At 31.9% G+C, this 22001-nt stretch overlaps 1 non-coding gene across 1 annotated transcript; it reads left to right on the top strand.

Moving 5' to 3' along the window:
- Window positions 1-20107: 20107 nt before the first annotated feature.
- Window positions 20108-20214, top strand: LOC139845857 (small nucleolar RNA R71). Its single transcript, XR_011758612.1, has one exon. It is a non-coding gene; the product is annotated as a small nucleolar RNA R71 (small nucleolar RNA).
- The last annotated feature ends 1787 nt before the right edge of the window (window positions 20215-22001 follow it).

The raw sequence follows: 22001 nt of genomic DNA, 5'->3' as shown, positions 1-22001 counted from the left end.
CATATTCGATTTCGATCATTCAACCATATAATGTAGTTTCAATTACTTGTGTCTATTTCGTAAAACAGTTATAAAAGCAGCGCATGTATTCTCAGTCTCAAAAATATATATTGCAAAAGCATTTAAAAAGGGAGCAAATGAAACTCACCTAATGTATTTTGTAGTAAAAATACATATGACGATATTGAACAAGTATAGGGTTGGCCTCGGATTCACGAACCTATATCAGTTATATATATTAACACATATAATTGTAATCGAACAAAGTTACAAATTATTAGTGATATAATTATTATTTTTATAATTTATATGTTTCATTAATAATTAATTTAAATATTTCTATTTTATGTACATTATATAAATAATTAGTATTTATTATAAAACGTTAATATAGATATGTTTTATATTTAGCTATAGTGTTATGTAACTAAAAGTCATTTGATAAAATAATATTAAATATAAAAAGTTGTATTGTTTTATAATAATAATATTAGTAAATACACTTAATAACGATAATAATAATAATTAGGATACTAAAAATAATAATAATTATGATAATAATAATAATAATAATAATAATAATAATAATAATAATAATAATAATAATAATAATAATAATAATAATAATAATGGTAATGGTAATAGAAATACTACCTCAAAGAAGTAGTCCTTAAAAATAATAAATGCCCAAGTCCGGGTTTGAACCCGTGACGTCCCGCTAACCCCATAACATCCTAATGATTCCATCGTCCTTTCATTTCAGATTTAACCACTACCCTAAATCATTTAAACTCAAATGAATCTACTCCCTTCTTCTTCATAGTTCCCATAAAATCATCATCATCATTTTATGTTTATAATATCACCATCATCGTGACCAATATTATGATCATCGATCATGAATCATTATTATCTCCATTTCCTAACCTGTTACCATAGTTATCTACGTATCATCTTTATCATAACATCGTAACATCATACGATTATATATTTATCAACATACACAAACCATCTTCATCATTACTTCATACATCACCATCATAATCTTAAGTATCTTAGTTATCATCATCATCAATATTTATACCTAACGACATCATCATGATCTCATGATCATCATACTCGTATCATTCTATCATCAACACCTAAACATCACGACACATCATTATCATCTTTCATTGTCACCAACATAAACAAAAATATTTGGATTCGGCCCAAAAAGTTCTCGGCCCAGGTTTGGTTAGTCCAATAAAAATCTAAGTGACCCATCTACTAAATAAGTGCATCCAACAGCAACTAAGTGAATTTGGTTTTGGGAATTTTCTTGAACGGTAAAATGGAAACAGGAATACGTAACCTTCATCATCACGTCACCCTCCAAAATTAATCAAGCAGCTTGATTGCTTTCTCTACTTGGGTTGTTGAAAAGAAAAATGAAATGGCAAGCAGGAGGGTCCAGTTTTGTTTGGTCTTCAACGAAAACAAAGAAAGGAAAAAAAAAGATTACTTGAAGTTTATTAACTTTAAATAGAAACCGAATAATGTGCTGGTAACCCAATATTGATACTGCATTCATCATCACATCATTATCGATTCACCTTAACATCAATATCAACCCATCATGATCATAAAAGTGTCGCATAAACTACTCAAGATCATGACAATTTATGGGGCCGATTACTTTAATTAAATACACCTTTAATGTACTAATAATCCCACCTACAATCCATTAGAGTATTATTGGCATGTGGGGTATTGTTTGATTAGAAAATGTCGGCCAACCAAGAAGAATATGCCAAAAGTAGTTTGATCCAATTATAATTTCGTGGGGTTTGAATTTTGGTAAAAGAGGTTGTTGAACGGCTGTGGTAGTAGAATTGAATCAATTTCGCACTATATATACATATCACTATCACCTTTGCTTTATAACATTATCACCACTATTGTCTTCAAGCATCATCATTATTGATCATCCGGTTATCCTCAAACATCACGTTATCATATACTTCGTATCGTTTATCATCCCTCTTTTTCCATTATCATCATCGTTTTACAAAACCAAAACGAATCAGTAATAGATGCATTCTTTGACAGAAGAAGCGACAATGATTGCTGCAGTTGCAGAAGAGTGGTGGCGATGTAGGTGTTGGGTTATAGGTTGTATAAAATCAGAAGGTTGCAGTGTAGTAGCAACTGCTATGGCAGTCGAATAGCAGCTGCTTATTCCCTGGTGATGTTCACGAATCCATCAGAAAGAAAAGAAAAGAAAATATGAAAAGAGAGAGAAGAGTGAAAGAACAAGATGGAGGTTTATTGGTGATGCTTTGATGTGAAGATGGTTGTGGTGATCAATGGTCGACATATAGAATCAAGATCAGAAGAAAGAACAAAATAGAATATGGAAAGCAGATTAGGACTGGGACGTTCAATAGCTTTTGGATTGTTGTTCTGATTTAAGTCGTGATTTGTACTAGATTGAAACATAAAGCAAAAATTTCTACAGCATGATATCGATTGGAAATAGAATACGTCATTTCTTGTATTTATATATGTATATAATGTATTTATATATTTATATATATTTATATATATGTAATCTGTATATACCTGTATAATATACCTGTATATCTGTTTATCTAATTATATCTGTATTTTACATATTAAGGAAATATAGTATTATTAATAATACAAAGATTAATATTTAACGTTAATATTAATAATAATAACAAAACTAGTAATAATAAGAATAATAGAGATAATAATAATAATAATATTATTGTTATTAATGATAATAATTATATTAATAATAATAACATAACAACTTATACATATTAAATTTTATACATAATAATATTACTAATACAAATATCAATAGCAATAATAATAATAATAATGAAAGTAATGTTAATAATATTAATATATCAGTTATATTCAACCTTGTAATTTAATGTAACACCATTTATTATTTATGTAATATTATATGATGAACAATTAATTTATATTTTATATATATTTAATCAGAAATGATAGATTTATAATAACATATACATATTTATATATATTAACAGTACTTAGTTATTCTAATTGTTATATTACATTTTAAATTCCAATTCTTTAGAAATCTACCTTATTAATTCAAAATATTATATATTCTTATATTTTTATTTATTTAATATATACATTTCTATTTACCAATAATTGTTCATGAATCGTCGGAACTAGTCGAAGGTCAATTGAATTCATGAAAATAGTTCACAGTTTTTGAGACTTCAATATTACAGACTTTACTTATCGTGTCGGAAACATATAAAGATTAAGTTTGAATTTGGTCGGAAATTCCCGGGTCGTCACAGTACCTATCCGTTAAAGAAATTTCGTCCCGAAATTTGAGTGAGTTGGTCATGGCTAACAATAAAAATGTTTTCATGACGAATATGAGTTGATAAAAAGAGTTTTATCATCATTGAGTAATATAGATAAAACAATTCAATTATTCGAAGAGTACGAATGAAGCTGTCACAAAGGATTGAGATATAGATTTAACTTTTGACGTGGTCTTGGTTGAATTCGGAATTCAAGGGATTTAAAGAAAATCTTCAAAATCTAAAAGATTTAATCCTTCGGCGAATAAGGAAATTGAGATCTCTATATTTAAATGCAGTCATCTGTCTTGATTGCTTTGTCTGGTATTTCTACTATAAATGAACTTCTTCCGTTCCATTATTTTCCACTACTCCCATTTTTTATACTTTAATTCATTCTTCCAGATCATCAGTCAATATGCTTCTTCCAGTTTTAATTCTGGATATATTCCTGACTTTCGTATCGATCATTCTCCTTTTTCATTTACCACCGGAGGAATCTGTTTACTTCTACTTTGCCCTTGGAGTTATAATGTTTTTAATTCTCCCGTGTCTTTATATTGCTATTCGTATTAATATCCACGGTTTGTAACTTCCGTGTTGTTATTTGGCTTTATATTCTCCCTTATATTTCGGAGTCCCCACTTCGGTCTTCTATAATCATTGTCATTCATAGTTAATGCTCTCTCTTATTTGCTGCAATTTATACTCCCATTTCTATATCGGAGCTTCATTCTTTTGTTTCCTCTTCTTGCAATTAAGCACCGCATGTAATGGTCCAGAATTAGTAAATATGAATTTCAGAATGATCATAGTTAATGTTCTAAGAAGGAAATTGTAATGGCACGGTATTGATTTGTTAGATTACCAAAATATCACGGAAAAGATAGAACTATCAAGAAAATATGTTCTTGATATGTTTATAGATTAGATAGAATGTAAGAGTCGTGTAACATGGCACATGATGATGTTATAATCTGTGAATCATCACGTTCCATTAGAAACTCAGCATGACTTACTGTAATATAATCACGTTGATCAAGTGTCATTATTTTATACTAACTCATGCATCACTTTCCAACATTTCTTCAATAACATTCATATTTTAAGCTCGAAAGTTTACAGAATATAGAAACTAACAGTTTCTATATGATGTAACACTGATACTACGAAGAGATTAATGATTTCAGCTAAGAATAGTTATAAAAATATCTTCAGAAATATCGAAGATATTTATGACGATATTTTGGAATTTCTAAGAACGAAGGTTGATGAAGAAGATCCTTTCGCAAGGATTTAGAATAAATAAGAAGCAAGATATTCGCTGAAGAGTTCATCAGATACGGAATCATCTGAAATTATTAAGTACGGTTTTAGTCCTTGTGATTTGTCCACAGTCTCCTTTAAGGTTTTCTCAATCCATTTTTCAGTTCCATATTTTTCATTGAGTGTTTCTATCACTCCATTCCTTATCATCAAACCTTTGACTGTTAAAGCAGTCTTCAGTTTTCACTGCTTCATCAGCTTTTTCAAAACTCAGCAAACTGATTCATAGACTAAAGCGCTTTTCAGAAGTTCAAAATTGAAGATCATAATTCTAAGGGATAAATGTTATATGTATACATATAACTGTTGATGTAGACATGATGTGAATTTTCAAAGTACTGGTTGCTGATTTTTGGTAATTGGTATGGTAGTTCTCGTTATCAGATGCGGATAAGTACATGATAGGGTTTTAACGAGCAAATATAATGATTCTTCGAAGAACTTAAGTCGATTAGTAATGAAGTTGCTGATAAGTTTCTATTAATGTGGTGGAATATAACTAGTTTTCCGGTAACGATGACGAAAGGTAACTTATATAACAAGGTTATAATAGAGTTTATTCGAATGAAAAGTTGAAATTGATTTGCTGAAGCTGTGACAAAATTGGCTACTTTGTAAAGGGATCGCAAAGTTTTTTTTTTTTTTTTTTTTTTTTTTTTTTTTTTTTTTTTGCTAATAAATGCCAAAGGATCTGACGCGGCTACGTGTTAAACTTTTACTTAGTTGCCGAGAGTTTCTCAGGTGCAATACTATATACATAAATCTTTCTTTCCGTAGATGAAGTGCGATTGGTTCATCCTCTCGATTGATGTGTTTTCAAGAATCATGAAAGGTTTTGAACGCGGATTGCAATCGTCAATATACAAATGAGGTTTAAGATGAAATCAAGTGGCAAACTTGAAGGAATGTTTAGTTTCATATGTTATAATCAATATTTTAATTTATTTTAATTGTCCACTATTGGTAGTCCATAGTTGATAGTCTACAGTTAGCAGTTCGATAATTTAATACATAATGTCCGAATTAATTAATACGTATCGTGACCCGTGTACATGTCTCAGACTCGATCACAACTCAAAGTATATATATTATTATAGAATCAACCTCAATCCTGTATAGTGAACTCTATCATTACAGCATATAGAGTGTCTATGGTGATTCCAAATAATATATATATATGCGTCGATATGATATGTCAAAACCTTGTATACATGTCCCGATATTTAAAGTGCGTAAAAATAAATAACAGAAATTTAAATGACGATAAATAAAGTGTGTAAAGTAAATAACAGAAATTAAATGACGATAAATAAAATTGCTAGAATGTAAATTGCGATAATTAAATTGCAATAAATAAAATGTAATCAGTTAGCTAGGAACAATTAGCTAGGAACAGTTAGCGTGGATTCTTAACAAAATTTCTCATAGTTAATTTGTTTGTTTCTAATAAATTTTATTTTGTCAAATGTTTTCTTCATTATGCCACTTGTTGGATTCTGATAAATCAAAATCCCAATATGAAATTGGATGAATATGGTTATTCTGTGGTGAACGGATTTCTATATCGGTGGATGTAAGTAGGATAGTAAACGATTGTTGAATCAGCTTCGAAGAATGTACAGTGTAACTTATTAATGCGAAATCTGAATATTCCTCGGGTATTACCTACCCGTTAAAATATTTTCACCATTAACGGTTTGTACAAAAGAATTTTAATTACCATCTTTATGAAAATATAATTACATATATATTTTCTTCAGATGTAATCATGAATTTAATGAGTCAATATGATATTAGACTCATTTGATTTACTGTTAGAATAAGAATATATAATCTCTAAAACATTAGAGATTACATAATCATCATGAAGAACGAAGATAATTGATGTAGAACGATATGTAGAACGATGATTATATTCGAGGTACATAATGTGATGTTGAGACATGGATTGTTGATGGTACTGGTGCTGTTGCTGATGGTATTGTTAGTGTCGGTGATGTTGCTGAAGCTGGTAGATTTTGAACCATATTCTCCAAATTGATTACTCGAGTGTGAAGTTCGTTGACTTCTTCTATTATTCCGGGATGATTGTCGATCGGAATGAGCGAATGAATAAGGTTTAGAATTTTAGATAGAATATAATCGTGGTGAGCTATTCGGAAAATGAGTGTGAAAATGGTGTTTCGAATGGATTCGCCGGTAAGTGCTTCAGGTTCATCGCCAAGAGGGCAATGTGGTGGATGAAAAGGATCGTCTTCTTCTTGTCTCCAATGATTAAGTAGATCATGAGCCCATCAGATGAATTGGGGATGGCTGATTGGTTGATCCATTCCGGTCACACTGCTTTCGGAGTTTGAGTGAAAATTCATATCGGAATAAATGTCGGAATAACTATCGGAATAGCTATCGAAATCTGAGGGACTCGAACTGGTTGAGGGATTCATCTCATATGATTAGATGAAGGATTTTCGATAAGAAACAGATTATTGGATGTAGATTAGTACCCTGCAATACATAATTTACATATGCATATATAATACTAAAATCCCATAAGTTACAGAGGAATCTACGGAAGCTGTCAGGCAAAGGTAACAATAACAGATACGCTAAGATATGAATTTATCTATACGCTGTCTATGCAATAGAGGCAGTAAGACGTGTCTAGTCTTTAAGGATGATAAGCAAATAATTTTCGACACTAATGATAAGCAAAACTTTTGACATGCAGACACGGTCGAAGTCCAGACTCACTAGTGCATCCTAACGACTTATCAGTTATACACACTAATGCAAGACCTGGTTCGCTACGACCACCGCTCTGATACCAACTGTAAAGACCCATCCTAATCCATCCAGACGAAGTCCATATCGATTATAAATGAATCACAATAGTTGATTACATCGCGAGGTACTTGACCTCTATATGATACATTTTACAAACATTGCATTCGTTTTTAAAAGACAAACTTTCATTTCATTGAAAGTTGACGACATGCATATCATTTCATAATACATCCAACTATAATTGACTTAATAATGATCTTGATGAACTCGAAGACTCGAATGCAACGTCTTTTGAAATATGTCATGAATGACTCCAAGTAATATCTCTAAATGAGCAAATGCACAGCGGAAGATTTCTTTCGTACCTGAGAATAAACATGCTTTCAAGTGTCAACCAAAAGGTTGGTGAGTTCATTAGTTTAACATAAATAATCATTTCCATCATTTTAATAGACCACAAGATTTTCATTTCTCATAAACATACGTCCCATGCATAGAGACAAAAATCATTTATATGGTGAACACCTGGTAACCGACATTCACAATATGCATATAAGAATATCCCCATCATTCCTGGATCCTCCTTCGGACATGATATAAATTTTGAAGTACTAAAGCATCCGGTACTTTGGATGGGGCTTGTTGGGCCCGATAGATCTATCTTTAGAATTCGCGTCAATTAGGGTGTCTGTTCCCTAATTCTTAGATTACCAGACTAAAAAGGGGCATATTCGATTTCTATCATTCAACCATATAATGTGGTTTCAATTACTTGTGTCTATTTCGTAAAACAGTTATAAAAGCAGCGCATGTATTCTCAGTCCCAAAAATATATATTGCAAAAGCATTTAAAAAGGGAGCAACTGAAACTCACCTAATGTATTTTGTAGTAAAAATACATATGACGATATTGAACAAGTATAGGGTTGGCCTCGGATTCACGAACCTATATCAGTTATATATATTAACACATATAATTGTAATCGAACAAAGTTACATATTATTAGTGATATAATTATTATTTTTATAATTTATATGTTTCATTAATAATTAATTTAAATATTTCTATTTTATGTACATTATATAAATAATTAGTATTTATTATAAAACGTTAATATAGATATGTTTTTTATTTAGCTATAGTGTTATGTAACTAAAAGTCATTTGATAAAATAATATTAAATATAAAAAGTTGTATTGTTTTATAATAATAATATTAGTAAATACACTTAATAATGATAATAATAATAATAATTAGGATACTAAAAATAATAATAATTATGATAATAATAATAATAATAATAATAATAATAATAATAATAATAATAATAATAATAATAATAATAATAATAATAATAATAATAATAATAATAATAATAATAATAATAATGGTAATGGTAATAGAAATACTACCTCAAAGAAGTAGTCCTTAAAAATAATAAATGCCCAAGTCCAGGTTTGAACCCGTGACGTCCCGCTAACCCCATAACATCCTAACGATTCCATCGTCCTTTCATTTCAGATTTAACCACTACCCTAAATCATTTAAACTCAAATGAATCTGCTCCCTTCTTCTTCATAGTTCCCATAAAATCATCATCATCATTTTATGTTTATAATATCATCATCATCGTGACCAATATTATGATCATCGATCATGAATCATTATTATCTCCATTTCCTAACCCGTTACCATAGTTATCTACGTATCATCTTTATCATAACATCGTAACATCATACGATTATATATTCATCAACATACACAAACCATCTTCATCATTACTTCATACATCACCATCATAATCTTAAGTATCTTAGTTATCATCATCATCAATATTTATACCTAACGACATCATCATGATCTCATGATCATCATACTCGTATCATTCTATCATCAACACCTAAACATCACGACACATCATTATCATCTTTCATTGTCACCAACATAAAAAAAAAATATTTGGATTCGGCCCAAAAAGTTCTCGGCCCAGGTTTGGTTAGTCCAATAAAAATCTAAGTGACCCATCTACTAAATAAGTGGATCCAACAGCAACTAAGTGAATTTGGTTTTAGGAATTTTCTTGAACGGTAAAATGGAAACAGGAATACGTGACCTTCATCATCACGTCACCATCCAAAATTAATCAAGCAGCTTGATTGCTTTCTCCACTTGGGTTGTTGAAAAGAAAAATGAAATGGCAAGCAGGAGGGTCCAGTTTTGTTTGGTCTTCAACGAAAACAATGAAAGGGAAAAAAAGATTACTTAAAGTTTATTAACTTTAAATAGAAACCGAATAATGAGCTGGTAACCGAATATTGATACTGCATTCATCATCACCTCATTATCGATTCACCTTAACATCAATACTAACCCATCATGATCATAAAAGTGTCGCATAAACTACTCAAGATCATGACAATTTATGGGGCCGATTACTTTAATTAAATACACCTTTAATGTACTAATAATCCCACCTACAATCCATTAGAGTATTATTGGCATGTGAGGTATTGTTTGATTAGAAAATGTCGGCAAACCAAGAAGAATATGCCAAAAGTAGTTTGATCCAATTATAATTTCGTGGGGTTTGAATTTTGGTAAAAAAGGTTGTTGAATGGCTGTGGTAGTAGAATTGAATCAATTTCGCCCTATATATACATATCACTATCACCTTTGCTTTATAACATTATCACCACTATTGTCTTCAAGCATCATCATTATTGATCATCCGGTTATCCTCAAACATCACGTTATCATATACTTCGTATCGTTTATCATCCCTCTTTTTCCATTATCATCATCGTTTTACAAAACCAAAACGAATCAGTAACAGATGCATTCTTTAACAGAAGTAGCGACAATGATTGCTGCAGTTGCAGAAGAGTGGTGGCGATGTAGGTGTTGGGTTATAGGTTGTATAAAATCAGAAGGTTGCAGTGTAGTAGCAACTGCTATGGCAGTCGAATAGCAGCTGATTATTCCCTGGTGATGTTCACGAATCCATCAGAAAGAAAAGAAAAGAAAATATGAAAAGAGAGAGAAGAGTGAAAGAAGAAGATGGAGGTTTATTGGTGATGCTTTGATGTGAAGATGGTTGTGGTGATCAATGGTCGACATATAGAATCAAGATCAGAAGAAAGAACAAAATAGAATATGGAAAGCAGATTAGGACTGGGACATTCAGCAGCTTTTGGATTGTTGTTCTGATTTAAGTCATGATTTGTACTAGATTGAAACATAAAGCAAAAATTTCTACAGCATGATATCGATTGGAAACAGAATACGTCCTTTCTTGTATTTATATATGTATATAATGTATTTATATATTTATATATATGTAATCTGTATATACCTATATAATATACCTGTATATCTGTTTATCTAATTATATCTATATTTTTCATATTAAAGAAATATAGTATTATTAATAATACAAAGATTAATATTTAACGTTAATATTAATAATAATAACAAAACTAGTAATAATAAGAATAATAGAGATAATAATAATAATAATATTAATGTTATTAATGATAATAATTATATTATATTAATAATAATAACATAACAACTTATACATATTAAATTTTATACATAATAATATTACTAATACAAATATCAATAGCAATAATAATAATAATGAAAGTAATGTTAATAATATTAATATATCAGTTATATTCAACCTTGTAATTTAATGTAACACCATTTATTATTTATGTAATATTATATGATGAACAATTAATTTATATTTTATATATATTTAATCAGAAATAATAGATTTATAATAACATATACATATTTATATATATTAACAGTACTTAGTTGTTCTAATTGTTATATTACATTTTAAATTCCAATTCTTTAGAAATCTACCTTATTAATTCAAAATATTATATATTCTTATATTTTTATTTATTTAATATATACATTTCTATTTACCAATAATTGTTCGTGAATCGTCGGAACTAGTCGAAGGTCAATTGAATTCATGAAAATAGTTCACAGTTTTTGAGACTTCAATATTACAGACTTTACTTATCGTGTCGGAAACATATAAAGATTAAGTTTGAATTTGGTCGGAAATTCCCGGGTCGTCACAATGTGGAGGATAGTAAGCGGGTGGGGTCAGGACGTAGTGATCCTGAGGTGACAGCCGGCTCATAATCTGACGCTGATGATAGTCCCATCTATCATGCTGTCGTTGCCTGGAATGCTCGTAATTATTCCGGGCTTGCTACTCCTCCATCCGACGAAATCTCTCTGCGTTTGTCATGTCTACCTCATCTACACGCTGGTAGACATCAGTCATAGCCTCCCGAATGACATCCCTAATGTCATCCTCTTCCTCCATTTCCTCGTCTGATCCTCTCTCTACCTGTGGATGACTACCTTCATAGGGTATTGCCTGGTTGCGTCTACTCTTCAATACCTTAGCACCTGCATAAACCCTCAATCCTAAAAGTTCAACCTGTTCCCTACATTCCAAAAGTGGACCCCCTTGGTCCTTATCTACACCTAAATACTCTCCAATGAGAGTAACAAAAATACCTCCTCCTATTATCCCCCCTTCCTGTATTCCTTCCACCATCTTAGACAAATAAAAACCAACACAGTAAGGGATATTAACAAAGCCTCTTGGGTCTCGAATACACTTTAGGTAAAATAAATCATGTAAGGTCAATTTTTCCTTGTTGTGACCTCTCTGTGTAATCGAGTTAGCCAAAAATCTATGAATTATACGAAGCTCGGCTCTGTTAATATATAAGTAGGTATGTGTTCCTGCCCTCCCAAAAACATTATAATCTAACATACGCCTCCAGACGGCGTTCGTGTCAAAATTCCTATCTACCATTTCACCACGATAAATCAAATTCATACAATCGGGTAGTAGTAATTCAGCGGGCGTATATATCTGCAAAGCCCTGGCCATGTCCAGCATGGACATCCTGTACATCCTACGGCCAAGTATAAATCTAAGAAAACTTCTATCATCTAATCTATCTACATCTACATTTAATGCTATAGTACTCATCAGCTCAACATACCATTCCTTATATACAGGTCTACGAATGGTGAATAAACGTTCTCAATCAGTAAAAGAAGTGCTGCCATATCTTTGGATCAATTGCTGTCTAACTGAATTAGCAAGTTGGACCCTTTCTAAAGGATCCCAATCAATTACCCTAGGCACCTCTACATCTTTCGTTACTAATTTGAATTTATTACTTTGATATGCCGGGTAATCTCTTCAGCTTCTGTCGAATCTCAGATTAGGATGCAACGTGTGTTCAGGAATCGTTAGGTATTCTACTGGCGGATGTATCAGAACTACTATGAATTCATTAGCAAACTGTAGCAGATCATAATAAGGTACATGTTGATCAGGCTGATGTTGTTGTTCCTGTTGTGGTTCTTGTTCGGGTTCTGGCTCGTATTGTGGCTCATATTCTGGTTCAGGCTCCTGTTGTGGTTGTCTAGATGATGTTGAAGCACCAGCAGTATCAGTTTTCTGCAAAACACATTAAACACAAAATTTGTGCATCCAAATATGCATTAGTGTTAGCAAAATAACAACTTAAATTAACCACAATAACATGTTCAATCAAAATTAAACTTATACACATTTTCACTTTTTTTTACAATTCTATACTTTTTCAAATAAGCACATATGAAAATGTATACAAAGTTCATAAGCATTTAACTCAAATAACATGTCAAAATAGTCATTACTAACAATTAAACAAGTCTCAAATGGTAATTATATCAAATTAATCAAGTTCATGAATTTTAGACTTAAAAAGTCTACTTTAATCTCCAAAAATCATGTTTAGGATCAATGTTTGGATCATTTAGCTACCTAAACATGTTACACTACTTAATTTAGCAATAATTCATGACAAAAATTGGCCATAACCTGTTTATATCAAAAAGCCCCAAATTGCTCAAGAACACAAACCCTAGATTTCTAAAATTTTTGAAGTTTTTGGCTTCAAATCATGTTAATTAGCATCAATCTAGGTTATACATGCATAAAATACTAACAATTTAACTCTAATTACACTAGAAATTAACAAAATTGCATTAGGTAAAATATTGGTAATTATCACAAATACTAGAAAATTTATGAGTTTAGGGATGTAATTTTTACCTTTTTGTTGAAGAATCCGAACCTAGGCATGATTAGAGCAAGAAATTTGACGAATTACGGTGAAAAAATGGTGAAATTTGGTGAGGATTTGAGAGAGTTCGTGTGTGTTGTGTGTGTGTGTTTGTGGGGAGACAGAACAGACCCGCTGGTCTTTTGATTCTGGCTAATTTTTCAGCTCCATGCGATCGCATGGAGTTAAAGTTCAAAACCCATGCGATCGCATGGATCTGGTATATATTTTTTTTTAAGAAAAACTTATACTTTTTAAAACAAAAATTAATAAAATTTTAAAAATTTGTTTCTTTTTAGGATGAGGGCGTTTCGGATCGTTGTCCTAGCCCGTCCCTCGACAAAATTTTAAAATTTGTCACTTTTTAAACGCGGTTTTAAAAGTAAAGATTTTTGGGGTTTTTTTAATGTTTTTGGCATACTTTAATTCAATAAGATTAAAAATAATGATAATAAAAGTTCTCGCCCCTCCCTCGGGTAAAGCAATTTCGGTTCAATGACCTAGTCTTCAACTTACGACGAATTTTAAAAATCATATTTTTAACTTAACGAAATAAAGTAAATTTTTGTTTTTAAATTCACACCAAACTTAATTTAAAATGCATAAAATTAAAAATTCATATTATTAAATTATATTTTTGTTTTTATACATACAAACTTATATTAAAAATATTAATTTTTCAAATATTTACAAATTTAAATATATTAATTTTAAAAAGTTTACAATAATAATTTAATATTAATTTTAAAAACAAAGTAAAAATAAAATTAAAAATATTTTTGGTCTTTTATCCCACTTTAATCAATCAAATATTATCAAAAATATACGCCCCTCTTTTCGGTAAAGTAATTTCGGCTATATTACCTAGTTTTACTCCTGACGAATTTCTGAAATATTTTGGGTTGATTGATTAAAGATATTTATACCTTAAGAATAAACGGTAAATTTTGCAGTGATGTAATAAATTTTTGTATGATATCAATAATTTCGGTCGCAAAACCTAATTTTATTGAATACCAATTTAATACTTTATAGCAAACGATTTAGCGTTTATTATCGAAAGGTTAAAAATAATAAAAAATAAAAATAAAAACTGTACATACTTACCTGTGAAATAGAATTCTTAGTGACCTGCTTTAGCCCATTCATAAGATAGTCGGACTAATTGGTTTTCCATAGCTACATAGGCGTAACCTCGAGCATTCAATGTTTTTTCTTCGAAACATATGAACGGTCCATCTCTGCATAAAGTAACGAATTCGGTATTGGAATATGTCTGATTTGTCGAGCATTTTCCTTCGTGTGACCATTTTCCGCATTTGTGACATATTTCAAGGTGTCGAGCTCTTCTTTTCGCTGCGGATTTTGATTTTCCTTTACCAAACTGTAACTTATTATTTTCGTTCCTGGATTCTTTTCTTACTCAGTCCAATTTACCTCTGATTAATGATACCAATTCACTTGGAAGGGTGTCATTATTACGTTTAGTGATCAAAGCGTGTAGCATTAGACCATGGTTTAATTCACAGGAAGTCTTCATCTCGTAAAACCTAAAAAAAATAAAAATTCAGAATGGGGGGAGAAGACTAGTTCTTGAGGTTCTGCTAGGGAAAGACCATTCGGATTCCATTTTCGAGAACTACACGAAAACAGAAAATCTAACTCTAACAGAAATACATATTACCCTAAAAAGATTCGAACCTCCCCACACTTAGTTAGATGTAGTGTTGAAATTGTGATTAACTTCGTTGTCAACTTCCATCGGACCATGTATGTAATGTTTAACTCTGTGACCATTAACTTTAAATTCAATCCCATTTGAATTTATTAATTCTACCGTTCCGTACGGGAAAACTCTTTTGACTATGAATGGTCCAGACCATCTTGATTTCAATTTTCCAGAAAATAGCTTGAATCGTGAATTGAAAAGAAGAACTCTGTCTCCTTCTTTAAATTCTTATGAACTTCTGATTCTTTTATCATGCCATTTCTTCGTTCTTTCTTTATAGATTAACGAATTTTCATATGCTTCATGTCTCAATTCTTCTAATTCATTTAGTTGACTTAATCGTAGACGTCCGGCTTCATGTAAATCAAGATTACATGTCTTCAAAGCCCAAAATGCTTTGTGTTCAATTTCTACTGGAAGATGACATGCTTTTCCGTAAACGAGTTTAAAAGGTGTGGTACCAATTGGAGTTTTGTAGGCTGTTTTAAAAGCCCAGAGTGCATCCTTCAATTTCATGGACCATTCCTTCGGATTTGATCCTACGGTTTTTTCTAGAATACGTTTTAATGCTCAGTTGGTATTTTCAACTTGTCCACTTGTTTGTGGATGATAAGCAGTGGAGATTTTATGAGTTACTCCATATCTTTTGAGAACTTTTTCAAGTTGATTATTACAAAAATGAGTACCCCGATCACTTATTAAAGCTTTCGGTATTCCAAACCTAGCAAAAAGATGTTTTAAAAAGTTGACTACAACTCGTGCATCGTTAGTTGGGAGAGCTTGTGCTTCCGCCCATTTAGATACATAATCAATGGCAACGAGAATGTAAAGATTATTATGAGATTTTGGAAATGGATCCATAAAGTCAATACCCTAAATGTCAAATACTTCACATACTTGAATGACATTTTGTGGCATTTCATCACGTTGACTTATTTTTCCGGCCCTTTGACAAGCATCACAGGATTTGCAAAGAAGGTGTGCGTCTTTGAAAATTGTAGGCCAATAGAATCCAGCATCATAAACTTTTCTTGCTTTGAGTTGAGGCCCATAATGCCCTCCTGTTGGTCCTATGTGACAATGGTTTAAGATTTGACTAGCTTCATCTCCGAATACACATCGGCGTATTATTCCATCGGGACAACTTTTAAACAAATGTGGATCTTCCCAGAAATAGTGTTTTATATCACTAAAGAATTTCTTTCGTTTTTGGCACGATAATCCTTTTTCAAGGAATCCACATACTAAGTATTTTGGATAGTCTGCAAACCATGAAATTTCATTATAATCTATTTTCAATAGATATTCATCAGGAAAGTTGTCTTGTATGGCCGATTCATTTAGAACTTCTAATTCGGGATTTTCAAGACGAGAAAGATGATCAGCGGCTAGATTTTCTGCTCCCTTTTTATCTCGGATTTCAATATCAAACTCTTGTAAAGTAAGATCCAACGTATTAATCGTGGTTTGGCATCTTGTTTCGAAAATAGGTATCTAAGAGCAGAATGGTCGGTATAGACCACCGTTTTAGCTAGAACGAGATATGAATGAAATTTGTCAAAAGCAAAGACAATAGCAAGGAGTGCTTTTTTAGTAGTTGTGTAGTTCGTTTGTGCTCCTTGTAACGTATTACTAGCATAATATATAGGTTGAAATCGTTTTTCAATCCTTTGTCCTAAAACGTCTCCCATTGCAAAATCACTTGCATCGCACATAAGTTCAAACGGTAGACTCCAATTTGGAGTTATCATGATTGGCGCATTAGTTAGTTTTTCTTTAAGAATATTAAAAGATTTGATGCATTCAATTGAAAAGATGAATGGAGTATCCTTTTCAAGGAGTTTATTCATAGGAGTGGCAATTTTAGAAAAATCTTTTATGAAACGTCAGTAAAAATCGGCATGCCCTAGAAAACTCCTAACTCCTCTAACATTGGTGGGATGTGGAAGTTTAGCAATTACATCTACTTTAGCTCTATCCACTTCAATTCCTTCCTTTTAAATTTTATGACCAAGAACGATGCCTTCTTTAACCATGAAATGGCATTTCTCCCAATTAAGTACTAGATTTGATTGTTCACATCTAATAAGCATTCGTTCAAGATTAACTAGACATGATTCAAATGTATCACCGAAGACTGAAAAGTCATCCATGAAAACTTCCATGCATTCTTCTATCATGTCGTGAAAAATCACCATCATGCACCTTTGAAAGGTTGCAGGGGCGTTACAAAGTCCAAATGGCATGCGTTTGTAAGCAAAAGTACCATAAGGGCACGTGAATGTGGTTTTCTCTTGGTCCTCGGGTGCTATTGGAATTTAAAAGTATTCGGAAAAACCATCAAGAAAACAATAGTAACTATTTCCGGCTAATCCTTCCAACATTTGATCAATGAAAGGTAAGGGAAAGTGATCTTTTCTGGTGGCGTCATTTAATTTTCTATAATCAATACAAACACACCATCCTGTTACAGTCCTAGTAGGAATAAGCTCATTTTTCTCATTTGTGATGACAGTCATGCCACCCTTCTTAGGCACGCATTGAACTGGGCTTACCCATGGACTATCAGAGATTGGATAAATTAAACCTGCATCTAGCAGTTTAATAATTTCTTTCTTAACAACATCTTGCATATTAGGATTTAGTCTTCGTTGGCATTGCACATACGTTTTATGACCTTCTTCCATAAGGATTTTATGTGTGTAATACGAAGGACTTATTCCTTTAATATCATGAATCTTCCATGCAATAGCTGGTTTATGAGCTTTTAGCACAGAAATCAGTTGAGATTTTTCATTTTCAGTAAGAGAAGACGATATTATTACAGGTAATTCAGATTCACCATGTAAATAAGCGTATTTCAAATGGTTTGGAAGTGGCTTCAACTCTAATGTCGGTGGTTCTTCTATCGATGATTTATATCGATATCTGTCTTCTTCTTTTAGCATTTGAATTTCTTCTGTTGTTGGTTCATATCCATTAGCCATAAGTGTAGCTAACATTTCAGTTTCATCAATTGGTTCAGTTCCTTCTCCTAAAGAACATTCTCCTGTTCCTTGTAATTCTGGAAATTCTTCAAACAATTCTGCATGTGAATCTATAGTTTGAACATAATAGCATGTATCATCTGCAGATTGCGGTTGTTGCATTGCTCTATCAACTGAAAAGGTAACTCTATACTTAGGGTTAATTTCTTACCAAACACGTCTATTATTACTTTAGCCGTGTTTAAGAATGGTCTTCCTAATATGAGAGGAACTCGAGAATCTTCTTCCATATCCAGAATAACAAAATCTACTGGAAATACTAAAGTACCAACTTTAACTAGCATGTTTTCCATTATCCCTCTAGGATATTTTACTGATCTATCGGCTAGTTGTATGCTTATTCTTGTTGGTTTCAATTCTCCAAGGTCTAGTTTAGCGTATAATGAATACGGCATTAAATTTATACTAGCACCTAAATCTGCCAATACTTCTATTGAACTAAGACTTTCCAGAAAACATGGAATTGTGAAACTTCCTGGATCAGATAATTTTTCTGGTATCTTATTCAACGGCACTGCAGAACAATTAGCATTCATAGTAACAGCCGAGAGTTCTTCCATTTTCTTTCTATTTGTGATTAGATCTTTCAAGAATTTAGCATATCTAGGCATTTCTGAAATCACATCAATGAAAGGAAGATTGACATTTATTTGTTTAAACATATCCAAGAATTTGGATTGCTCAGCTTCCAGTCTCTCTTTTCTCATTTTACTCGGGTAAGGAAGTGGTGGTTGGTATGGTTTAACATAAGGTTTACCCTTAACTTTGTTATCTTCATTAACCTTTTCAACTACCGGTTCTGTTTCCTTATCTTGTTCAGACTGTGATTCTTGTGGAGTAGGAATAGCTTCATCAGAAATTACAGGTATTTCAGGTGGTTTAAGTGTAATACCACTTCTTGTGGTAATGGCTTTAGCTGTTTCATTCCGGGGTTAGCATTTGTATCACTAGGTAGACTTCCCGGTTTTCTTTCACCTATCAACCTTGCTAGGTTGCTTATTTCTTGTTCCAAATTTTGAATAGAAGCTTGTTGATTTCTAAATGCTTGAGCATTTTGTTCATTGGTTTGTTTCTGAGATGTGAAAAACTGTGTTTGAGATTCAACTAGCTTTGACATCATATCTTCAAAATTTGGCTTTTTATCATCGGTTTGTGGTGGTTTATTTTGAAAATTAGGTTTTTGCTGGTTGTAAGTATTGTTGGATACTTGTTGATTGCTTGGACCTTGTTGGTTGTTGTATGGAACATTACGGTTATAGTTTTGATTTTGATTGTAGATTGGTCTTGGCGGTTGATAATTATTTCCAGGCCTTTGGTTCATGTATGAAACATTCTCTCTTTGTTCCATTGTTATTTCAATACTGAGACAATCTTTTGTTAAATGTGGTCCTCCACACTGCTCACAACTAATTCGTATTAAGTGAATATCTTTAGTCATCTTTTCCATTCGTCTATCGACAGCATCTATCTTTGCAGAAATGGAATCTAAGTCATGGCTAGAATCGGCTCTAGCTGCTTTAGATGATCTAATGATATCTTTTTCTTGGTGCCACTCATATGAGTGGGAAGCAGTGTTATCAATATTTTTGTAAGTATCAGTTGCTGTTTTCTTCATAATGGAACCACCAGCTGCTATATCGATGTCTTTTCTTGTAGTGATGTCGCATCCTTGGTAGAATATTTGTACTATTTGACAAGTGTCTAAACCATGTTGTGGACATCCTCTTAATAACTTTCCAAATCTTATCCATGCTTCATATAGAGTTTCATTTGGCTTTTGTGTGAATGTAACAATTTCTCCTTGAAGTCTCACGGCTTTAGATGCCGGAAAGAATTGTTTAAGAAATTTTTCAACTAAAACGTCCCATGTATCAATCGCCCCTTCAGGTAACGATTCTAACCAATCTTTGGCTTCTCCCTTTAAAGTCCAGGGAAATAACATGAGATATATCTGTTTATCCTCTACTTCTCGGATTTTAAATAGTGTGCAGATCCTATTAAATGTACGAAGATGTTCATTTGGATCTTCCTTCGGTGCACCACTAAATTGGCATTGATTAGTCACCATGTGTAGAATTTGTCCTTTGATTTCATAATCTGGCGCATTAATGTCAGGTTGAGTAATTGCGTGACCTTGGCCAGTGCGTTTAGCTCGCATTCGGTCTTCCATACTTAGAGGTTCCAGATTCTCCATAATTGAATTTGTTGAATCTGAATCACTAGAGGATTCTGATTTAATGGTTGGTTCCTCGACAATCTCCGTTTGAATGATTGGTGGTTCCGGAGAAAAGATTAGTGGTTCAGGATCTATGAATTGTCCCTGAATATTCTCCGGATTCTCAATTGTGAGGTCGGGTTCAAAAAATGGATTATCGGAAATTTGAATTGGAGTACTTGGTCGACTAGATGACGATTCTAAAGAAAAATCAACGGCGACAATATTTGCTAGATGTCTTGATCGAGTTACAGGTGGTGAACGTACAAAAGGTGGTGAACGTTTTGCTCGGTGCATTCACTGAATATCCTATTAGTTATAAAAATAAGAAAAATTATATAAGTTATCAAATTAATAGACTTTTCTGATTTTGCCCACGTTTCGAATAGCCAAAAGATGCAGCAGAGGGGCATGATTCGTTTGGTCTCAATATAATTGAGTACTGTTTGGCTCCAATAACCCGATCCACGTACAAATCCAACTATTACTACGAACCAGAAAATTTTGATGTCTATCAATTTAACCACTTAAAATAATTTTTCGTTGAAATTTAAAGAAATTTTAGAGAAGAAATAGAAAATAAATCTAAGTCCTAAAAACTAGATCGACGAGAAATAAGAAAGAAAAAGAGCGCGTCGAAAAACGTCAAAAAACAAAAGGCGCCGAAAAATAAAAATAAGAAAGTAGCGCGTCGAAACTTAAAAAGGAACTAAAAACTAAGAATTAAAAGTTGCGTCTAAAGATATTAAAGCTTAAAAGAAAAATTATATCCCAATTGGCAAAAACTTAAAAAGGTACTAAATTTTATAAAACGGCGTCGCAAAATTCTAAAGCACCTAAATCTTAGTCTAAAGAAAAAGCACTTAAAGGATTTTACGGCAAAGCCTAAAAATCTAGAAATAAAATTAACTATGGCAAAAACTATGTCTTAAAACTAAATACGAGCGAAAAATACAAATATTACGCTAAAATGAATAAAAAGAAACAAAATATAAAAATAAACTTAAAGTTGTAAAAAGTACAATTTTTAAAAAAATATTATTTTTATATTATTTATTTTATAAAACTATTAATTTTATATATTAATAAAACTATATAAACTAAATATATAAAACAAATTAAATACAAAAACTAAAATAAAAATAAAAATTAAACTAATACACTAACCCTAATTAGGGTTTTGATTAAATAATAATAATAATAATAACTCCGTAATGATTAGAGTGGAAAGTCAAATGTGGCGTGTCAGACACAGTCATGCGATCGCATGGTCCTCACGTTATAAATCCATGCGATCGCATGGAGTAGGGTTTCGGGCCTGATATTGGGCTGCTACAGTACCAGGCCGAGATTTTTTTACTTTTTTTTCTTTTCAGTTTTCT

The sequence above is a fragment of the Rutidosis leptorrhynchoides genome, chromosome 4 (genome assembly GCF_046630445.1).
Source record: "Rutidosis leptorrhynchoides isolate AG116_Rl617_1_P2 chromosome 4, CSIRO_AGI_Rlap_v1, whole genome shotgun sequence".
Taxonomy (NCBI): domain Eukaryota; kingdom Viridiplantae; phylum Streptophyta; class Magnoliopsida; order Asterales; family Asteraceae; genus Rutidosis; species Rutidosis leptorrhynchoides.
Note: the sequence above shows the minus strand (reverse complement) of the source record. Positions and strands in the feature narration are given on the sequence as shown.